The sequence below is a fragment of the Prionailurus bengalensis genome, chromosome D1 (assembly GCF_016509475.1).
Source record: "Prionailurus bengalensis isolate Pbe53 chromosome D1, Fcat_Pben_1.1_paternal_pri, whole genome shotgun sequence".
Classification (NCBI taxonomy): Eukaryota; Metazoa; Chordata; class Mammalia; order Carnivora; family Felidae; genus Prionailurus; species Prionailurus bengalensis.
In genome coordinates, this window is record NC_057346.1 from 92776706 (window position 1) to 92800835 (window position 24130).

General features: G+C 36.6%; 1 pseudogene; it reads left to right on the forward strand.

The window, feature by feature from the left end:
• The window catches only part of LOC122484313, a 138706-nt pseudogene that overhangs the window by 39075 nt on the left and 75501 nt on the right, over positions 1-24130 (forward strand).

A 24130-nucleotide genomic window follows, 5' to 3' on the forward strand; every position in this document is an offset into this window, starting at 1 on the left:
CAGCGTCGCTCCTTATCAGGGAAATACAAATCAAAACCACACTCAGGTATCACCTCACGCCAGTCAGAGTGGCCAAAATGAACAAATCAGGAGACTATAGATGCTGGAGAGGATGTGGAGAAACGGGAACCCTCTTGCACTGTTGGTGGGAATGCAAATTGGTGCAGCCGCTCTGGAAAGCAGTGTGGAGGTTCCTCAGAAAATTAAAAATAGACCTACCCTATGACCCAGCAATAGCACTGCTAGGAATTTATCCAAGGGATACAGGAGTACTGATGCATAGGGCCACTTGTACCCCAATGTTCATAGCAGCACTCTCAACAATAGCCAAATTATGGAAAGTGCCTAAATGTCCATCAACTGATGAATGGATAAAGAAATTGTGGTTTATATACACAATGGAATATTATGTGGCAATGAGAAAAAATGAAATATGGCCTTTTGTAGCAACGTGGATGGAACTGGAGAGTGTGATGCTAAGTGAAATAAGCCATACAGAGAAAGACAGATACCATATGGTTTCACTCTTATGTGGATCCTGAGAAACTTAACAGGAACCCATGGGGGAGGGGAAGGAAAAAAAAAAAAGAGGTTAGAATGGGAGAGAGCCAAAGCATAAGAGACTGTTAAAAACTGAGAACAAACTGAGGGTTGATGGGGGGTGGGAGGGAGGAGAAGGTGGGTGATGGGTATTGAGGAGGGCACCTTTTGGGATGAGCACTGGGTGTTGTATGGAAACCAATTTGTCAATAAATTTCATAAAAAAAAAAGGCCTCTTCTCAATCAGTATCACCTCTATGCTCATTAGTCAAAGCAGGTGATGTTTCTTCATCAGGCAAAGTCATACCCATAAATCCCTGGGAGAGAAGCACGGATCTATTTGGGGTTCATCCTGGGAGAGCCCTTAAGAATCCTTAAGCTTTCTACTTCTCAATTGTTTGACAAGAGGATCCTGGAAGCACACCTTTAATCTTTTCAAAGGGCCTGTTGTGTGACTGAATATACAGAGACATGGCCTTTGATCTTTCAGAAGTATTATAAAACATTTACAGTAATACCCTTGGATTCATCTTTTGACCAAGTTTTCCTGGCAGTAGAGTGGATTTTATGTCTGCTTAAAAGCTATTCCTTAATTTTAGTATCGCTGGCCATCTGGAAAGGTTGAGGATTTATAAAACCATCAAATCTTGGCTCCTTCTTGTTTAACAGTCCTTATTTCCGTTTATCTATTTTTTTTTCTTGTGTTTTACTATAGCAGCTAAAGAAACAGTTGTGGCACCTTTAATACTTCGCTTAGAAGTCTCCTTAGTTAAATCACCCCCTTTGGGTATACTCTCTACTTTCCACATAACTGCAGGCAATATTGTTGCTACATTTCTGTCTTTATATAACAATCACCTATTCTTTGAGCCTTAGATTCAGCATCCTCAAAGTGCACATTTCTACGATAAATCTACTTAATGAAATTTTAGCTTTGCCTACCAAGTTAACTGCAATCCTTTTCACATCTTTCTACTTCCTGGTTCCAAAGTTATTCTTACTTTTTCAGATATTTATTATAATGACATCTGTCTCCTGGAGCCAAAATCTGTATTAGTTATCAATTTTTTGTGTAACAAATTACTCCCATATTTAGTGGCTTAAAATTAAAAAAAATTAAAAACTCATAGTTTCTGTGGTTAAGTATCTGAGTGCGAGCTTCTGAGTGTCTGTGACTCAAGCTTTCTGCTGTGGTTGCAATCAAGCTGTTGGCTGAGGTACAGTCATCTCAAGCCACAACCGGGGCTGAAGGATCTGTCTCCAACTTTCCCATTAGACTACTGGCAGTCTTCAGAAGATCTGCTTCCAAATTCATTCATGTGGACCTCTACACAGGGCTGCCTCCTGACATGACAGTTAGCTTCCCCAGAACAATCAAAGAGAGACAGAGTGTTCAAGAAGAAAGCCATTATCTTTTTATAACTGAATATCAGCAGAGACATCCAATCACTTCTTCCTTTGTCTATTTATCAGATATGACTAAGTAAGTACAGGCAAGGGAAGGGTATTACAAGTGTATGTAGACACCAGGAAGCAGGGGTCTCTGAGGATCACTGTAAGAGTTTCCAACCAATACAAATTTTCCTAATGATATGTATATATGTAGATCTAGACCCTATCTGAGCATATTCTACCAATTTCTACAGACTTGGGAGAACTGTCCTTCATAATGGACATTTACATATTTGTCAATATGAATATGTGAGGTAATTGTTTCTCCAATGACCTCCCAATGAAAAAGAAGTGGTTAAGTCAAAAGGAAAGATTAGGAATTGCTGCTGCTCTCACCACCTTAATTGGTGGCAAAAGCAGTATTCAAATAAGGAATGTGATATCACAGGCTTCACTAAAATGATACAGAATTTAAGACAATTAAATATCCTGTCTCTAACTCTCTGCAGAGAATCCTCTTTATTATCTCTCTCTCTCTCGCTTTTTAAAATTATTTATTTTGAGAGAGAGAGAGAGAGAGAGAGAGAATACACATGCGAATGAGCAGGGGAGGGGCAGAGAGAGAGGGAGAGAGAGAATCTCAAGATGTTGAGCCTGAAGCAGGGCTTAATCTCAAGAACTGTGAGACCATGACTTGGGTGGAAACCAAGGGTCCAACATTTAAAAACTGAGCCCCAACCCACCCCTCCGGGAGCTCCTATTGTCTCTTTTTGATAAACAGTAATCCCCTCCTTAACCTTGGTTTTGCTTTCCAGTTGTAGTCACCAGAGGCTAATTGTGGTCCCTAGTGGTGATCCTCCTTCTAACAAATCATCAGAAGATCAATATCAGCCTGATGCATCATCCCGCATCATCACAAGAAGAGTGAGTACAGTAAGATACTTAGAGAGAGAGAGAGAGAGAGAGAGAGAGAGAGAGACAAAGAGAGGGACACCTGGGTGGCTCAGTGGGTTAAGTGTCCAACTTCGGCTCAGGTCATGATCTCGCAGTTTGTGAGTTCAAGCCCCACATCTCACTCTGTGCTGGCAGCTCAGAGCCTGGAGCCTGCTTCGGATTCTTGGTCTCCTCTCTTTGTCCCTCCCCCACTTGTGCTCAGTCTCTCTCTGTCTCAAAAATAAATAGTAAAAAAAAAAAAGAGAGAGAGAGAGAGACCACATTCACATAATTTTTATTACAGTATATTGTTATAATTTTTCTATTTTATTATTATTGTTAATGTTTTACTAAGCCTAATTTACAAATTAAACTTTGCCCTAGGTATGTATGCACAGGAAAAAAACATAGTATGCGTAAAATTCAGTACTATCAATGGTTTCAGGCATCTGCTAGGAGGTCTGGGAACTTAATTCCTGCGGATAAGGTTGAAGGGTGGGTGGGGAGACTACTATACATCCATTTCATATAGGAAAGAGACAGGTAGGTAAAGCATGCAGGAAATTTAAGTGGGCAATTGCCAAATACGTGGGTCATGGTGGGTTTATGGGAGGCAAATAATGGAAGCAAGATTTTCTGACTACTATAACAATTTTTGCACAAAGTATAAGCATATCAGTTAAGAATTAGTTCCACTAGAACCTATGGATATATATATGTGTGTGTGTGTGTGTGTGTGTGTGTGTGTGTGTGTGTAATGATTTCTGCTCCCAAATACATTCTGGGGTTCAATACACTTATGATGATTTTTGAATCAACTGTAAGAGTATTAACATGGTACACTGTGCATAGGACACTTTGAAATATGCCTAACACAGATTTTTGAGAGGTTAGTGCGGTATTTTAGTAAAAGCAGTATCGTTGTAATGACAAGTCAGATTAATGATTTAAATTTCAGCTTTGTCATTTATTTTAAGTAATGAATATTCATGCATATCTTATAGGATGTTTTTGAGGATTATAGGAGAAAATAATATTAAAGTCCCAAATAGGGCTTGTTACATTAAAAAAAAAAGCTCAAAAAATACAATTTTAACTATCTTTCCTTTTTAGCAAACATTAACTGAGAAAAGCTGCTTGCCTGTGTTCCCTCCCTAGTGCCAGATTTCTATTCATTTACCTTTTAAATTCAGTCAGTTTAAACATATGTAATTATTCCTGAGAAAGATTTACCATTTAATTTATTGTATGTTAATTTTGTACACAATGCAAAGGGTAAAATATTCTGAGTAATGTGGAGCTGACTACACTTTAATTTGTAGAGAAAGAGCAAGTTGGTAGGTTTGACTGATGTGCATTGTCAGGGCCGAAAAAATTGTAATCTTGAAGTGTGGGACACTTTACCTGCAAAATAACAAGGGAGCACAGATGAGTAGGTCTAAGCATGTAGAACATGTTTATATATATTTACATAGTAAATTAAATTTGAACTTGGGTTTCATATAACTCAAAGTTTTAATCTACTTGAGGTCTTCAATAGGTAAATGCCAACATGAAAATGTAGTTCAAGGAAGGTTTTTCTAGTACCTTTAAGTACAGTAAATTTGGTAAAGAAAAAGGGCAAGGGAAAAATGGAAAGTTGACATATCAATAAGTGAAAAAAGGAATAGATGTGACAAACTCCCTAGTGCTTAAATCAGTGAGTGATTCATAAGCCTATTTTTATCCTGTAAGTTGCAATTCATTGAAATAAGTCATATAAAGTATGTATCTAAATTAGTAAGAAGCATGTTTGTGTGTTCCATTTTAATAGGTGTATATCATTTTGCAATCTCATACAATATCGTGTTTTGTGGGAAATTCAATTATAAAATCTAAATGGCTGATTCAGAGAACTCTGACAGTATTTTTTATCTGAGAAATTCTAAGGATTAATTAGATGTTTCACATAGTCCATAATATATGAAACAGTTTTTCAATAAGCAAACTGAACCATTATTTCCTTAGACCTCTCTGATAAAGACGGTTGGTCCAAATCGTTGGCATGATAAAACCACATTCATTCATTAACAGTCTGCTCTACTGGAACTGTCTGCCAGCTTAAACCATTGAACAGCCCAGTGGAAAAATACACAAAGGGAGTAGACGAGATTGCAAATGATCGTGCTGTTCAGGAAACATATAAGGCATTTTATATACCATCTCCTTAGAGTGTTTAGAACCACCTATTTCTAGAACTGCATGGATCTAATATTCTTGGGTTGCAACTCAGTTTGAAGTGTATTATTTAGATCATTATAACTCTGTTGGATATATTCTTTTATTCCAACAAAATGCTTGGGAAATAATCTTTCCACACTCTCATTGAATTTTTCCATCTCTGTTTTTCAATTCGATCACTTATTGTGGACAGGCACAAAATTCTCTTCCGATTCTTTTTGGACAATTTCCAAAAGCTCTTCCAAAGTATTTTCTCCTTCACTTGCTTTTGGCTCAACATAAAATGCCTCAGAGTCCCTAATGGCTTCAGTGTTCACAGGAAGTCTTTATTTTCTCTCCCTGTTTTGACAGCAATTTATATTAGTATCTTCATCCTTCAAATTCTTCTCAGAGTTATTTTCAGCTGGATTTCTCCCCGTCTCATTAAGTCTTTCTTTATAAAGGCGCATTGTAGAACTGATCCCTACTCATGCAAAACATTAGAATAAAACAAGTTTACTGTTTCTGAAGCTTCACTTATTGTACTGTAATTATCTACTGAAACATGAAATCAGATCAAGACTTCAACATATTAAGAGAAAATTTCTAACTTTTGAAGAATGTTGCATCCCATCTATTTGAGTTTAGGCAACTCATATATGACTCACAATCCTAATCAAGAGACTAAAGGTTCCAGTAAATGGTTACAAGAATGGACAGTATATTCTACTTTATACTAGTGCCTTTAGTAATGCTCCCATCAATGGTAGGTTTTTCTGGGAAAATTCCAGTAAAGAATGTACAAATTGTGATTCATTTATTTTGACATGGGGTCTTTCTTATAATTGAAGCTTGGGAGACTATTCATTTTAAAGGGAGAAGTAAGTCTATAATTTTAGATATGAAAGGGACTCACTAAACAGACAGTGTGATTTATCAGCTTTACAAATGAGGAAGTGTAGTCCCCTGAGGTTAGGTGATGATAAAAGACTATTGAGTAACACAGGAGACTTACCCTCCATAGTAACACAGGAGAGTTACCCATAACCCTCCATAACTCTTCTCTTCATGACCCTTTGTCATAAACTTTTTGCAGAGATTACTCTGTGTTGCTAATTAAGCTATTATGACAGTTTATCTGTTTCAATCACCTGGACTTAACTCTTTTAGGTTGTATGGAACAAAAGAAACCCTGGAAAATGGCAGCAGCATTTGGCTTCTGATATCTATTGCACACCAAAAAAATTCCTCTACTGACTGTTTATGCATTAACTCTTAATCCAATGGAAATGAGACTGCTTTTTACTGCTCTCAGGGATTATTTCTAATTGCTCTTCTTTAACATTCCTATTCAAATGTTGATCCTTAGCATGGTACCTCTTTGTGACGGTGGGAGGAAAGCTTTTCCCTTCTTTTCTTCTAGGTTCTTTGGCTGGCCTAATAATGAAATTGACATAAACAGATTAACAGGAGGAAAAAAATACATATAATTTCATGCACAAGGGAATCCCAAAGATGTGAGGCTCCGACAGGCAAATTTCTCACTTGCCACCCTGAGCTAAGGAGAAAGGGGTGGTGGTCTTAGGCTTCAAAGGGGAGGAAGACAATTCATAGGAGGAGCAAATGTTTGGTGAAAAAATGTTAGCCATGCTGTGAGAAGTCTTTCTTGTGTTAAAAACCAAACCAAATCAAACAACAACAACAACAACAACAACAGAAACTATCCTTGTCAGTAGCTCCCTTGTTGGTACAGGCTCCCCATCTAAATTCTTTTAGACAATTAATGGGGAGGTAGGGGAAAAAAAAGCTCCTCCTAAATCTGTTGGGCCTTAATCATCTTCAGCTGGAAAGAACCCACATGCCAAAGTGGCACATTCTGGGGCGGCCTGCCCTGAACCCCATTAGTGAAATACATATTGCCAGTACATGCATGACAAGTAGAGAAACTGAAAAAACTGCATATAGAAAATTTATAACATTTTATCAATGTTGAAACTTCTAAGTGCATTATCAGAGGATTCTTATTGTAGAACAGTAATTCAGATGTTGTCAAACTCACCCCGTGAGGCATGTGTGGTACTCAGGTGTTGGTGGACCATTTTTTTGGTCCGTTAAAGATAGGGGTTTTTTTTAATTTTTTAATTTTTTAAAATTTATTTTTGAGAGACAGAGTGACAGAGCATGAGAGGGAAACACAGAATCCGAAGCAGGCTCCAGGCTCTGAGCTGTCAGCACAGAACTGACACAGGGCTGAAACTTGTGAACCACAAGATGATGACCTAGGCTGAAGGCAGGCGCCCCCAAATAGGGTATTTTTTTAATGGTCCTTTGCTGCATAGTTTGAGCAGCACTTCGCTAGAGGAATGAGAATTTAGGGTTTGGTAGCTTCAGTGGCACTGACTGCTTAAATATTTAGTTGGTTTCAATTCCCCATAGCCTTGTCTTCTCACGGTAGCACACAGTTCAGATATCTCTATAATTATGGAAATAGTTGCCTGAAGAACAGGAAATGCCAATAGCTATGCTCTTAGTTCACCTGTGAGTCCAGCAGAAGTTACTTATTATTAATGAGTTCATTGGGTGGGAAGGTAGAAAACTGTAACAGAACCCAAGAGGCTTGTTTTGATTTTCTTCCTGATTGGAGGAAAGGAAAACAATGGGAAAATATTGTATTCATTCACTAATTCCTAGGGGAAAACATACCCTTTTCACAGGAATGGGACATACTAAAGTATTTACAGTTTCTTAGCAATTTAGTTTTTCTCAGAGGAGAAACGAAGGAAGACAGAGAGGCAGAAATGATTCCCCTCAGTGACGTGAAACACATTTTGAGATAACCATAGAAATCAGGGGGGTTGAAAGATGCAAACAACCTCTCATCCATTTCTGAAAACATGTTGAGCTATAGAAATTGTGTAAGGTTTCAAAATATGTTCTTGAAAATTAGGAAAATAAGGGCGCCTGGGTGGCGCAGTCGGTTAAGCGTCCGACTTCAGCCAGGTCATGATCTCGCGGTCCGTGAGTTCGAGCCCCGCGTCAGGCTCTGGGCTGATGGCTCAGAGCCTGGAGCCTGTTTCCGATTCTGTGTCTCCCTCTCTCTCTGCCCCTCCCCCGTTCATGCTCTGTCTCTCTCTGTCCCAAAAATAAATAAATGTTGAAAATTAGGAAAATAAATAAAATATCAGCACCAAAGAAACATTCCATAATTACTGTAAAAATCAGCAGGGAGGGCCAGGGAAAATGAAGGAACATCTGTGTTGGGGCTGAGAGAGCTGAAACTTTTTTTTCTTTCTTTTTTTCTTGGGGCAGCAAGCACTTTTTTTTTTCAATATATGAAATTTATTGTCAAATTGGTTTCCATACAACACCCAGTGCTCATCCCAAAAGGTGCCCTCCTCAATACCCATCACCCACCCTCCCCTCCCTCCCACCCCCCATCAACCCTCAGTTTGTTCTCAGTCTCTTATGCTTTGGCTCTCTCCCACTCTAACCTCTTTTTTTTTTTCCTTCCCCTCCCCCATGGATTTCTGTTAAGTTTCTCAGGATCCACATGAGAGTGAAACCATATGGTATCTGTCTTTCTCTGTATGGCTTATTTCACTTAGCATCACACTCTCCAGTTCCATCCACGTTGCTACAAAGGGCCATATTTTGTTCTTTCTCACTGCCATGTAGTACTCCATTGTGTATATAAACCACAATTTCTTTATCCATTCATCAGTTGATGGACATTTAGGCACTTTCCATAATTTGGCTATTGTTGAGAGTGCTGCTATAAACATTGGGGTACAAGTGCCCCTATGCATCAGTACTCCTGTATTCCTTGGGTAAATTCCTAGCAGTGGCAGCAAGCACTTTCAAGGAGATTGTTAGAGCTGTTTGAACTCATTGTATATGTAAAGTCTAAGAACAGGACCTCAGAATGGAAAGTTTAGGGTAAGAATGTAAGAAAGTCCCATTGAAAGATTTACTTAAAGTTTTCCTAAGCTCTGTAAAAATAAATGTAAAGTTTATAATAATAAATTTCATTTGTATGCCTCATTACAGTCTGGAAGAATGTCCACCTTGACTGTTCTCATTTTATACAACAGGTGAATAAGAGAGTTATTTCCATTTTACAGGTGAGGATGTTGGAGTATCAGTATGACTCAGGGGATCAGGATCCACACCTACCAAATTTTGGGTTGTTTTGTTTTTTTCTATAGCAATAGAATATGTGTTTTACTTTCCTTACTTTCTCTCCTTTCAAATTCAGGACACATGTTAGGGGTGCATGAATAACAGTTTTACTATTAAAAAATACATAGAGTAACCTTGACTGTTATTTTTTGCATTCTTACATTTTTTTTTATCAAGGTGTCCTGCTTTCAGTTAGAGAACATTCCTTCTAAAGACATTCTAAATATATTCAGTCAATCTAAAGATGTTCTGTCAATCAGAGAACTGTGACAGACCAAATTACATTTCATGTTTCACTTTTTAGATTGTTGTTAGTGTGTTGATGTCTTTGTTTCATGACTTGGAAAATGGAACCTGCATAAGCTCAGGGATGTTTCAGGATTATGTGAAAAATCAAGAAAATATTATTTTGGAGATATGTAGGAATGTATTGAAACTATGTGGAGGAATAATATCTAGCCTTTCTACCTGATTAATAATAGGGTATAATAACTGTTTTGTTTAAAGGTTAACTGGGGAGTCATAAAAGTTATATAATGGAAGTTAGAAATATTTCATTACAGAAGAATTCACAAAAGTTGGGCTTATTTTCTGCTTTTATTTTTATCACTTTTGAATGCAGTTTGAAATATGTATTGAATGTGTTCAAAAAGTAATCCAGAAGCATAAGTAATTTGATTTAAATCAATAAAATCTAAATGATGTTTTTGAAATTCTATATGAGAATTTTTGCTTTAGTTTAACGATCTCATGATTTGTGATATTTTTGATAGTCATTGATTGTACTACATTTAAAAAATTTTGATGTTAGGTCTAATCATTTCCCCTGCTTACTAAATATATTACTTCAATGTCATTCTTTCTCCCCTACCTACACCAATTTGATGAACTACTTTGAAATCAACATTATCAACATGCTAACTATCCACAGCTATAAAAATCTATTGCATATTTTATGATTAATATATCAACCCTCAAGATACAATCCCAACAAGTAGAAATATATATGGTGGGAATTTTGTGTAGAAAATCACTGAATATCTTTCCCCAGTGAGACAGAGGGAACTGACTCTCATCCTTGCCCTCATCCCATCCATGTGGAAAGTTTACGTTAAGCACATTCTCTAATTCCCAAGGAACGTTTCTCAAGTTTCCTTTTACAGAGACTAGCCTATAACTAGGACTCATATGTGCTGTACAGAGTCAAGAGCAAAACGTTGGAGTAATAAGAGCAAGCAAGAAAGAAAGAATAGTATGTCAATAGGCAATGAAAGCTGAAGAAGAGTAGACAAATATTTTATATTTAGGGTGGCAAAGGATGGGAGGTGGAGAACGGGGAAGAATTGCTAGAAAATTTCTTTCTTCCATTTGTAAATCCCAACTCATTTTCTTACAACATATATTGACAGTCTGTTCCAGGCCAAGCATTGTGTTAAATAAAGGAGGTCCATGTTCAACCCACACTCTTCCTCAGATCCTAATCTAATCATGCATGCATTTATACCCATTTTATTTTTGTGCATCCTTTCAATCATTGTCCAATACCTCATCATCTCTTGGGTAGATCATTGTAACTCCCAATTTTTAAATATTATCCAACATCCCCCCAGTTTTAACCTCTCCAAGATAATTTCTCTAAAAGACAAATATAATCAGACATATTTAGAAATTTTACCTAAAGATTTAGATGTGCACGTCTTTTTATAAGATCAAGTTTACACTCCTCAGGGCATCTGAAGTCCTTTAAAACAAATTCTACGTGTTTTCCTATATCTCTGCATCTTCGTTCTAGGTATTTGCCTCCTGTTGCTTTCATGACCTGGTGATAGGTAACTTGGCATCAGGGGCTTAGGTACCATATACACCTTTTTCTTTTCTGTTTTCATGGCTTTGATAATATTGCTGTCTTTGCCAACAACCCCCTAGTCAGGCTTTCCAATCAGATTATGTCCTCTCTTCAGTGCATCTTTTCTGCCTTCCTTACACAGAGTTAATTGTTTTATTCTATGGACTCCATAAGTAATTTTGCTCATCCCCACTATAGCAGAACACATTGTATTGCATTTATACTGCCTGACTACTGTGAATTCTTCTAGGTTGGAAACTCCTTATTTTCTCTTATTTGCATATACCTAACTTATTGACTGTTCTATAGCAGATACGTAATAAATATAAAATAAGTGAATAACCATTCCTTAACAGTAGCATTGGCTTTTGTGTCTGCATAAGTCACCATCCTAGAAAGAAGAAAGTATATTATACTTTATAGTGTTTACAAAGCACATAATTGAGTTTAAGATATAGCTCTTATTTGGGGCACCTGGGTGGCTCTGACTCTGGCTCAGGTTATGATCTCACAGTTTGTGAGTTTGAGCCCCACATTGGGCTCTGTCCTAACAGCTCAGAGCTCAGAGCCTGGAGTCTGCTTCGGATTTTGTGTCTCCCTCTCTATCTGCCCCTCCCCCCGTCAAGATATAGCTGTCATTCTATGCAGAGAGGAAAAACAATACCAGGTAAATCTTTCCACATGGCTTACCCTACACACACACACACACACACACACACACACACCACTCATAAAGGGATGCACCATTTGGAGGAAGTAATCTCCCCAGGTCAAACTCCGTCAATCCCTACCTAGGTCTTAGAAGCTGAGAGGATGAAGTGTCTGTCTTGGGAAAACCAGTCAGCCTACAACAGTCTTCATCAGCTGCTCCCCTAGCAAGCCTTTTGTGTTGCCCTGATAACATTCTGCCATTGCCAGGAAACCGGGCTATTATTGCTGGTGATTTCCCTGATGAAGAGGCGTGTAGCCATTGTCCCAAAGAAACAGAGGCAAGAGGCAAGAGCAGAATATTACAATTTTCTTTCAATTCCTCTCTTTTCCTTCCAGGCTCTACTTGCTCCAAGTGGCAGGCACCACCCACCTGCCCCCACCCACCCAACCCACACATCAGATTCAAGGTAGACTTCAATCTGTTCCATCTATTTAATCCTGGAATCTGTAATTCTGTTTAACTTCTCTAATTTCTGCAGAGATGCATGCAATGGGGGGAGACAATAGCCCATGCCAGATTAAAGCCTTGAAAGGAAAAAATTAAAATGTCAAAATGTTAACAGAGATGATGTATAGGTGGAAGGGTCTTAAAGAAATATATTCATATCTGTGTATATGCATAGATTTGATTTTAAACGGCCTTTAAGACAAGTCATTATTTTGCATTTTTATATTGTGATCTAAAAGGTTCTTTAGGGATTATGGAGTACAACATTTCATTTCATCTATACCTAAACTGAGGGCGAAAGGGACAACATTATATACTTGAAAAAGATTATAGGGCTAGTTGATTGCAGGGCATGAGCTTGATTTCAGTTCTTTCTAGCTGACCAAGATCACCTTCCACTGCACCATATTGCTTTTATTAAAATAAGATGGATTTTTAGAGAAACTAATTTAAATCCGGTGAATAGGTAAAGTGAATTAAGCAAAATGAAGCTATATGATATCCTTAACAAATGACTCTTTGCGATCGACATTAGGAAGATTTTAGCTGTCTTGGACTAAGCTTTAATGAAATCTTTAAGCTGAAAGGGACCTCTTAATTTCAACTATTTCAAATTCATAAGATTATTTATTTTGTTTAACCTATTTTAATGAGATATTAGCAGTATAAAATTAGAACGACTCAAAAATTACAATGAAAACAACTTTGTTCTTGTGAATTTACAGTTAAAAGTGACAATATCATCAGGTGATTAATTGAATAAGCATAGGTTGTTCAGTACAATTACCATCTATTTGCTTTGATAAGGCATTTATTTATATGGGTGCCATTGTGGGGTAAAGCACAGTTAGAAAGCTTGAAGTAAGTCATTCCCATCTACCCTCCTGAGTTACCTTTCTTTCTTTCTTTCTTTCTTTCTTTCTTTCTTTCTTTCTTCTTTCTTTCTTTCTTTTTCTTTCAGGGAGAGGGAGATTGAGGGTAATGGAAAATTATAAACTAGCTCTTTTTAGGTGCACGACCTCCAGGCTTGGGTTCATTGGCACTGATTACATTTTATACAAATTACCGTGCAAAGTGATTCTTTGATAGGTGATTGCAATCAGGATGATAACATATAATTTTGATTAATCAAGGGAGTTTGATTAATTTCAGTGTTGATCGTAGCCTAATCCCATGCCAGAATGAAATGCTGTTTACTGTCATTTGGGGTGAGTGATACCCAACAGTGAAATGAGCACTTGAAGTCCTCCAAACTTTGAACTGAAGTTATCTAACATTTCTAGTTATTTCTGTTGATGAATATAAATAATGTTTCAATGTTTTCAGAAGTATAAATCCCCAAACTCATTATGATATATAAAAGCACGCTAAGAAGTATGTTGCCAAAAAAGACCATTTTGCTACCTTCTTTCTCCTATCAAACCTTACATCTGCAAAGCATTATTCACTTCCTACAGATGTGATCGGGTTTTCACTCTGTTATGTTTAACTATTACTTTTTAAAAACTTCAATTCTGTTTTATATTTCAGTAGAGTTTATATATGACTTTTAGCTCTTGAAAACTACAAGTTAGATATTGTTAACCCTAACCATTAATAATTAACAAATGAACTTAGTTTTTGATCCACCATCATTTTTGCTAGACAATTCTTTTATTGATTTCTGGATATAACTGAGTCAGTGACTACTATGTCTATTTCAGCATCCCTTATATTCTTTTGTCACCAGATTCTCAACCAGTGACCCAATTTCCTACCTTATTCAAAGTAACCGTGCCCTGGATTATCCTCAAATTAGGTCTTTTTCAGGTAAAAATTGTGGTTTGTTTTGTTTTGTTTATGATAACTATTTAACTGATTCTGTCAGCAACTTTGGCACATGTTTTCCTAAAAGGGAAACCGATTCCAGCTACCCAGAAGTTCATGAGGTGTAGTGGCCACTGGACAGACCCCTAAAGTCACTGACCCCACTCCATATGCCTGGTGCTCCAGTAGCATAAACAGAATATGAAGAGAGACAAGGAAGGCAGGGTGAGGGAAATAGCGGCCCTGGCCTGTGGCTTTGCCTGCAGGAGGGAAGAAAGGAGGGCAGGAGACATTCCTGCACAGAAGGGCTAGAATTTCCCATTAAAGTTCTCAACCTCATTGTGTAGGGAGAAACAGATGAGTCTGTCTCCATCTGTCTGTATCAGGAGCTCTGCCCCAAGTGGCCTTCTGTCACCTCTGTTCTATCTTCCCGATTCTGTATTCCAGATTCTGCAATTCCAACCCAACTTCCATCCTCTGTCGTTATTTCTCTAAAGTACAGCTCTTCCTCCAGTTATCAACATCATGTCACACTGTCGTGTTGCTGTTCCAGCACTTACCATTTTCCATAATTAGTGCTTTGATTAATAGTGTATTTATTTGTATTTGACTTCTCCATCTAAATATAAATTCTATGGATGAGGAGAGCTTTCCTTTTTACTACTATATTTCCAGTGCAAAGGATAAGCTATCACTATAATGGATATTAAAAAAGAAATGTTGAATGAATAAATGAATGTTCTAATGCTCTCTTATTAACCCTCACTTTCATTTCAATGATTCTATTAAAGATTATCTGCTTTCTACTTCTAATAGTATCTGAAGATTCATTTGATCTAAGTTCACTGTACACAATAAATCCTAGTCTCCTAAAGATACTGTCTTCCATAAAATGTTTCCTCTTTTTTATGTTCTTAAAGCTCTCCATTTCAATTTTTAAAACACACTTTGTAATATGGGCATTGGATTTAGACTGTTTGGTATTGTAGTTACTCTTCTGCTACTTACTAGTTGGTGCACATGAACAAATATATTTCCCATTTTCCATGTTGATGTTCACAATCTTAACCCTTCAGTTGTTCTGGGTATTAAATGAGTTCAGATAGTATGGTGCTCAGAACACTACCTGACTTATAATAATTTCACATTAAATGTGAGCATTTTCATCATAAAAAACTAATTCTTTTTTGCCTTTAAAAAGTCTCAGTAGACTGGGGCGCCTGGGTGGCGCAGTCGGTTAAGCGTCCGACTTCAGCCAGGTCACGATCTCGCGGTCCGTGAGTTCGAGCCCCGCGTCAGGCTCTGGGCTGATGGCTCAGAGCCTGGAGCCTGTTTCTGATTCTGTGTCTCCCTCTCTCTGCCCCTCCCCTGTTCATGCTCTGTCTCTCTCTGTCCCAAAATAAATAAAAAACGTTGAAAAAAAAATTTTTTAAAAAAATAAAAAGTCTCAGTAGAGGGATGCCTGGGTGACTCAGTTGGTTAAGTGTCCAACTTCAGCTTAGGTAATGATCTCGCGGTTCCTAGGTTTGAGCCGCTCGTCGAGCTCTGTGCTGACAGCTCAGAGCCTGGAGCCTACTTCAAATTCTGTCTCCTTCTCTCTTTGCTCCTCCCCCACTCATGCTCTGTCTCTCTCTCTCAAAAATAAATGAATGAATGAATGAATGAATGAATCTTAATAGAGAGGTAGGTGAGAGAACTGGAGAATATATTTAGATGATTTTCTTTTCCATGGTATTAGTATTTCTCTATGACCTACCCAGATCCATAAAATGTCCCTATGTGGTAATTTTATTCTTTTAGTTATTTGCTAGAAAAATCATAATCTTTTAAAAAAAATTTGCAGCTGTAAACACCTAAACTAAAGCCACTGGACTTTGTTTATGGACCTATCCTTTTAGTGTTTAATTCAAACACCTAAACTACATCTATTTCCTTATCAACATTTTCACCCTTACTTCTTACATATGACTTCATCCATCGAATTAATTATTCTGACAAGAGTGTCATAAATATCTTTCCTCAAAACCTATAGAAAACATCCTTCTGTATCCTACCAGAAAAATAGCGGGTCCAATTAACCCATGAAACCATTGGATAACAAGTAACACTTGTAGCTAGATCCAAGGCTGGGAAAGAAATTGCCAGACAGGATACACAGATGAGGTCCCGTCATTGAAGTCACATTGAATTTACTATGCTAGATGTTACTCAAATGATTTCCTACTCCATATTTGTATGAAAGATTCCTAGAAGCACATGTAAGAAATTAAAAGTCAAGTTAAATAGCTGTACATTCGTCATACAATACTACAGAATTAATCAGTTAAAAAGCAAAAGAGAAAAGAAAAGTCTTGGGTGCAAAATACAGTACTAAGAGAACAAATTGTGAAGTTAAATACAGTTACAATTCAGCAATGTGATTTTAGCAAGCTTGTACTAAAAAGTGGCAAAGAATATTATATAAGGAATATGGAACCAATGGTATAGACTACTCCACTTTTGTCTGAGAGAAGGGATAGCCTCAGCATCTGCTCTGAGATGTCAACACTTTGCATTTGGAGCTCCAGGTGAGCCAAGCACCTTTACAAAAGAGGAAAAGTTGCACACAAGAGGAAAATTGGTGGCCATTTCCAAGCAAAATCAATATTGAATGGAACGTGAAGATCAGAGACAAGATTGGGATCAGAATGTCCTCAGATTCGGTTGATGGAGCCTGAGCTTAATGCCCTATTTTTTGAAGTTCATTTATTCTTTTATTTATTTTTTTAAATGCTTCTTTTTGAGAGAGAGAATGTGAGAAGGGGAGAGGGGATGTGAAGTGGGCTTTTCACTGACAGCAACAAACCTGATGCTGCGCTCGAACTCTCAAACTGAGATCATGACCTGAACCAAAACCAAGAATCAGACACTTAACTGACTGAGACATCCAGGTGCCCCTTAAAGTTGTTTTTTTTTTTAAATTTTTATTTTGAGAGAGAGAGAGCAAGAGGGGGAGGGGTAGAGTGAGAGCGAGAGAATATATTGTTTTAACTGTAACTCTTCTCTATTTTCCTCATATGTACTTCTCCATCCTGATATAGCCTAACAGGTTATTAAGTTTCTTTTTTCCCTTATGCCCAATGATACTACCTGGGGTTTTTCTGTTCTCCTCTTTCCCCCCAATTGAATGGACAGATTTTTGAGACCCAAGATATAACCATTTACTCCTGTCTTTTATGAAAATTAGCCTTCTTTTGCTTCAATCAGCACCTCTTAAGAATGGCTACCACTCTTAAATTTCTGACTCTGATCAAGGCAATGATTTCTAATCATCTCTGGTATATTGTTGAAGATCTATTTCTTGCACAGCAATGAAATTTGTCTAATGGTTTCTTCTCATAAAATTATTCTCTGGCTTCCCAGTTCTGCTAATGGCCATATAATTTTCTTTCTTCCAAATAATAATCCATTGACTCAATTGCCTTCTCGTTCTTTTTCCTTCACTTGCTACTCATAGTCAGTCTCATCAAATCATTTTTTTGATGATTTCTCAAATCTATCTCTCCCTCTTCATTTTGACTGTTATATAAGTTGTCTTCAAATTTCAAATGTTCTTCCTTCTTCCATACCCTAATAATTCTTGAAATTTCAGTCCATGCTCTGTCCTTCTTAAATATCTTTCTAATCTGCTTCCTAATCTGTCTTCACTTTCTCTAATTCCTTTTGATTTATTGATCTTATTAACTTGCTTTTTATTCACGTGTATGATCTTGGTGTCCATATACTGTGTGTTAAAAAGAGCAAAACTTCACTTTGGGTAGAACCTTTATCTTTACTTATTTTTTTTTTTGTCTTTATATTGACTAATAGATGTTTGAAAATTACAATGGTTTTTAAAATGAGAAAACAGGCAATATTTGATTTACTGGTAGTAATCTCAGTATAAAACTATTCAAACCCATTAATTCAATCAATCCTTAATAAAAATTTATCCATTTAATGTCTAATGATTTTTTTTGAGAGAGAGAGTGCATGAGTGGGGGAGGAAGAGAGAGACTCCCAAGCAGTGTCCACACTCACCACAGAACCTGATGCAGGGCTCAGTCCCATGCCCCTGGGATCATGACCTGAGCCAGAATCAAGAGTCAGACACTCATCTGACTGAGTCATTCAGGAGCCTCCAATTCATTCATATATTTTTGAGAAACACACTTATCTTGAGTACCCACTTTGTCTCATGCATGATGTTGGTGCTGTGGGTATTAAAAACAAAAAAAGAAGAAGCATAATCTGTGACCACATGACTTTCAATATCTAGTAAGGAAAACAATAATTTCAAAAATTATTTTACAGTGTCATCATAATTGATATAATATAGTCAACAATAGGATGTTCTGTTAACAAAAGAATGCAAAGGAGAAATATGAGGAAAATATTAAAACTTCAGATAAATACACCAGTTTATAAACTTTTGATGATCTCTAATAAAATAGTGTTATTAAAGAAACCGTCACTATTTTTTATCATAAAAAAGTAGGTCAGCTGTAGTTTCTGTCACTAATTTAAATCAATACATATTTGTTTTAATATTATATATTTGTACTATTATATGAAATGAGAACATTAATAAATTAAAGAATTAAAACTTAAAATTTCTACCATGGAAACTGTTGATATTACTATTTGAAAGCTTTGCTTTCTGTTTAGTTAACTTATCAATAATCAATATATGAATCAGAAACTTGTATACTCTACTATAAATAATAAAAATGTGCTATTATTACTTTTCAAAGTTTTTATTAAATTGCTTGTAACAAATGTAATGATCAATTGAATTAATTTATTTTTCCAGTAGAGAATCTCACTAATAAATTATAGAAATTCATATGATGGAAAATAATGGGAGTTAAATTTCCAGTTATTTTTTTTCTAAATAACAACAACAGCATTATAATCATGCTTTCCATCTCCAAAACCTTTCTCGGATTTTGCACTTATCTGTAGGTTGACTTTTACAGAAGGAGATAAAGGAAATTGAGGCATGTATTATGTTTTCACTCCAGTAATGATGCAATTCCAAGAAGCTCTAAACAAATGGATTTGTAGTCATTTTTCATCTTTGATAGAACCAATTTGCAGAACATTTTTCTCCATCATTTATCTTTTTAGACTCTTAATCTCTTTTTAAAACTGTTTTATCTTATGGTTTCTAGTATCCCCAGCATGTTACTTTTTGAAGATTTATCCTCTTTAAGAAATCACTAAAAAATCTCTCTTTTACTCATTTATATTCATCATGTGTGGTTCTAAGTCAAATGAAGTCTAATGCTAAGTAAAACAAATGGTATCTCCTGATCTTCATCATATTTTTCTTTTAATATGTTCATTCCAAAGGCTATGTTAAAGAAAATGAAGTGGATCTTACACAAAAACTATTTACATGATGTCTCATTAGAAAAGGGAAAAATGGAGATTTGTCAAGAAAATAGCTTATTATCAACAAAAAATATTTAGACAGAAAACTACTTTTAGAATATAAAAAATGACTTTTTTGGACATCTAGATATAAACCTTTGAAGGTAACAGTGACTCAGCCTGGTTCTCTTGTGTATTCTATACTGATTTTAACTAGTGTCTGCCCATCTTCAAAGTTTTTCTTTTTTTTTCTTTAATTGATGAGTGTTGATTAATCAGAACATAAGATTATGAACATGAAACCACCCTCTCTGCCTCAAATTCAGGTTTCCTTTATTCAATGAATCCTAAAGATGTTGAATTTCATTAAATTTGTTGGTGAACCTATTATGTTCACCAATGAGACTATCTAACTAGAAATATCCTTATATCTGAGAATGGATTGTTTGAAGAAATGCCATAAAGATCCTTCCTTTAAGCAAAATTGTATAGAAGTTAAATGTACTTTGAACCCACTAAGAGGCGTGGAGTTTGTTTTCCAAAATATCAGATGAACTTATTATAGGCCAGTTTTATTTTGGATTTCCAAAGCAAGGGCCACAGATCAAGAGTACAAAGTGTTTGGTTGAATGTCACTTAATTACATCTTGAAGGAGATGAAATGCTGTATTAAAAATAATTGCCACTATCTTAAAGACACATTATTTTCAGTTGAGAAGCTTGGTTTTTGTTATAAGAAAAATGGAAAAGAGACATAATATTACTATTTAAAACTAAAATAAGGATGTTAGGATTTCACACACAAATGGATATATCTTTTTCAACATGTTCTATTTTAGTTTGGAGCTGTTCTTTCCTTGAACAGGTGCTTGTCAAGCAAGGAAAATGATTTAAATGGATATTTTACAATTAAAAAAACAAATTTAATTGCAGTCTCACTGTCGTGGTTCTGTGAATGCTGTATATATTACTTTAAAAGATAGAATATAATTGAATACAGGAAAAAATAGTCTTTATGACTAAATTATAACTAGAAAAAATGGCATATAATTGTGTCAAAACAAAATTAAAACATCGAGAACTGTTTCTCCCCATCCACACTGTGAAATTCATAATCTTAGCTGAAAAGTACAATGTCCTTTACTTCAAAGAATGTCCCACCACTTAGTTTTCAGACAATTTGCACTACAAAATGTAAAAAGTAAGTAACTAGAATTAAAAGTTTAAGAAAGTACTTCTCAGATACAGTCAATGGTATTATAAAAGTGTTGTACGGTGGCAGATGGCAGCTAAACTTGTGGTGAGCATAGCATAAGGTATAGACTTGTCAAGTCACTATGTTGTACCCCTGAGGCTAATGTGGCATTGCGTGTCAAGTGTTCTTCAATGATAAATTAATTACTTAATTAATAAGTAAATTGAACTTCTCTCACCACTGATGTGGCAATAGATCAAGTAAATCCTCTTTTGAAAGGAAATAATGTATTATCTTATGGTTGTGGAGGTCAGAAATATGAGTTGGGTTTCACTATGCTAAAATCAAGGTGTTGCAGCCTGGGTCCCTTCTGGAGGCTTCTAGGAGAGAATTCATTTACCTTCCTGCTATAGGTTCTAGAAGCCACCCATATGCTTTCGCTCCTAATCCCTTCCTTTATCTTCAAAGTCAGTAGTGTGGCTTCTTATATCTCTCTCTGACCCTTCTCTATCACCATACTCCCCCCTCCTTCTCTGACACCCCTGCCTCTCTCTTTCCCTTATTAGGACCCTGTAATTATGTTAGGCCCACCTGGACAATCCAGGATAATTTCCTATTTCAAGAGCCTCCATTGAACCCTGTATACAAAGTCCCTCTGTCACAGATTCTGGGGATTGGGAGGTGGACATCTTTGTGGGGAAGTTATTATTCTGCCTCCTGCAATTACAGATGTGGAAAGGTTATTTAAGAATCCCAATCTGTTTCAGGTCTGCCGGGGTGGCTCAGTTGGTTAAGCATCCAACTCTTGATCTCAGATCAGGTCTTGATCTCAGGTTCATGAGTACAAGCCCTGCAAAAGACTCCATGCTTGGTATGGAGATTACTTAAAAAAATCCCAGTCTGTTTATGTAATTTTCTTTTATGGTAATACAATAACACAAATATATCAAAAGGGAATATTATCACTTAGATTGTTGTCCTTATATTCCCCAGCTGTGACCTCCAAAGAATTATATATTTTAGTGGCTATTTTCAGGTTCTTATAAATTTATAAAATTATGTATAAAATAAACTAAAACAAGGCATACATTTTAAGAAAAGGAGATAAAATATTATTAACAACAATTAATTGTTGACATTGGACTTGTTTTAAATATTTTAAAGAATCAGCCAGAATTGTTGCTAACATTTTACATTATTCTCCCCATTTTATGGATGACAAAATTGAGGCTTTGAGAGATTAAGGAATTAACTCAAAACCCAAACAGCTAATAAATATCAGGCTCTGTCTACTATCTGAGTTTTGAACAACTGCAGCATGCTGTCTGTTAATTTGATATATATCTTTCCTTTGAATTATTACATGAGTGAGAAATTTTAATTTTTTTAAAATGTATTTATTTATTTGAGAGAGACAGAGATGGTGTGAATGGGGAAGGGAGAGAGAGAGAGAGAGAGGGAGGGAGGGAGAGAGTCCCAAGCAAACGCCACACTGTCAGTGCAGAGCCTCATGCAGGGCTCAAACTCAACAAAACTTGAGATCAGGACCTGAGCTGAAACCAAGAGTCAGATGCTTAACCAACTGAGCCACCCAGGTGCCCCAACATGAGTGAGAAATCTTAACCACCTCTAATTTTGAAGTAAGTGTTCACTGTTAAGATTTATTGAACTCAAGTGCGACTGGGTGGCTCAGTTGGTTAAGCATCTGACTCTTGATTTTGGCCCAGGTCATGATCTCACTGTTCATGAGTTTGAGCCCCACATTGGGCTCTGTGCTGACAGCATGGAGCCTGCTTGGGATTCTCTATTTCCCTCTCTCTCTGCTGCTCCCTGGCTCACATGTGTGCTCTCTCTCTCTCAAAATAAATCAATAAACTTTAAAAAAAAAAGATTCCTTGAACTCAGACATTTTTGCTAAGTTAAGTAAGAAGTTAGGTGGGAAGAAAGGGCTCATGTAGAGTATGTGGAAAGACAAGAGGAATGAGAAGTAAAAGAGAGGAAACGAAGGAAATGTCAAGAAATAGACATTTCTTTCTTTCTACTCAAACACGTCTTTCACTTACCATATAAACTGGTATCATTTTCAAATGTATGGCATATTTTTTGATAGCAACCGAGGCATTCATGCAAGGGTAGCTTCATGGGCATGTGTCTGTGCAGCTCTTAAGGCCCTGCATTCAGAAGAACTCCACACTCAGTTTATGACTCCACTGTCTCCATCATGTTTTTCTTGTACCTTTCAACCTGCATTTTGCGGACAAAGTCAGATGGTGCAGAGAGCATGCCAGAGAACAGAAGAGATTTGTGCAATGTATGCCTACATCCCTTTCCCATATATTCCCACTACTCCTTTCCCATATAGCATTCACAATGCCCTATGAGCACAGAAATCAGATGGGCACACAGTGTGTGTGGGGTTTATCAAGACTTAAAATGAGTGCAAGCTGTGTTTGCATCTATCTGTGAGGAAACTAATTTCCCCAAGAAGAAGCATAATTTCCATTTCAAATGCAGTAAGAAGGCCATGGTGTTCTGAGAAACAGAAGCAGCAAAGGAACCCTATCATATTCTTCCTTATTTGTGTAATGTTTCTATCTTAGCCAATTATATATACACTGATGATGAGAATACTAGGAAAGTAGAGCAACCCATACCTGCTTTGCCTTTCAGTCCTTCCTTACACATTAGTAGGGCAAAGGTTGAGTGTGTTGCTAGAATGGATGAGCATCATGAAGTGATATGAAAGCATTCAAGTTACTTTTGTTTGTGTTTACATGGTTCTGGTAGGAACAAAATATATATGTGTGTTAGAGCTATTATGTCAAAGTGTACAATATTGGTGATTCCACATATGAATTAAAATTTCTTGTATTTGCCCTTAAAACTGGCAATCCCCAATGTAAAGATGGACAGTAAAATTCATGCTAATAGTTTAATTTTTTTTTTTTTACTTACAGCAACATTAAATAACAAATAGAAAATACCATTGCAATTAGAGAGAGGTCACAAAGAAGGAAAACTCTCATATTTTTGTATCTTTTTTTTTTATGAAATTTATTGACAAATTGGTTTCCATACAACACCCAGTGCTCATCCCAAAAGGTGCCCTCCTCAATACCCATCACCCACCCTCTCCTCCCTCCCACCCCCCATCAACCCTCAGTTCTCAGTTTTTAACAGTCTCTTATGCTTTGGCTCTCTCCCATTCTAACCTCTTTTTTTTTTTTTCCTTCCCCTCCCCCATGGGTTCCTGTTAAGTTTCTCAGGATCCACATAAGAGTGAGACCATATGGTATCTGTCTTTCTCTGTATGGCTTATTTCACTTAACATCACACTCTCCAGTTCCATCCACGCTGCTACAAAAGGCCATATTTCATTTTTTCTCATTGCCACATAATATTCCATTGTGTATATAAACCACAATTTCTTTATCCATTCATCAGTTGATGGACATTTAGGCTCTTTCCATAATTTGGCTATTGTTGA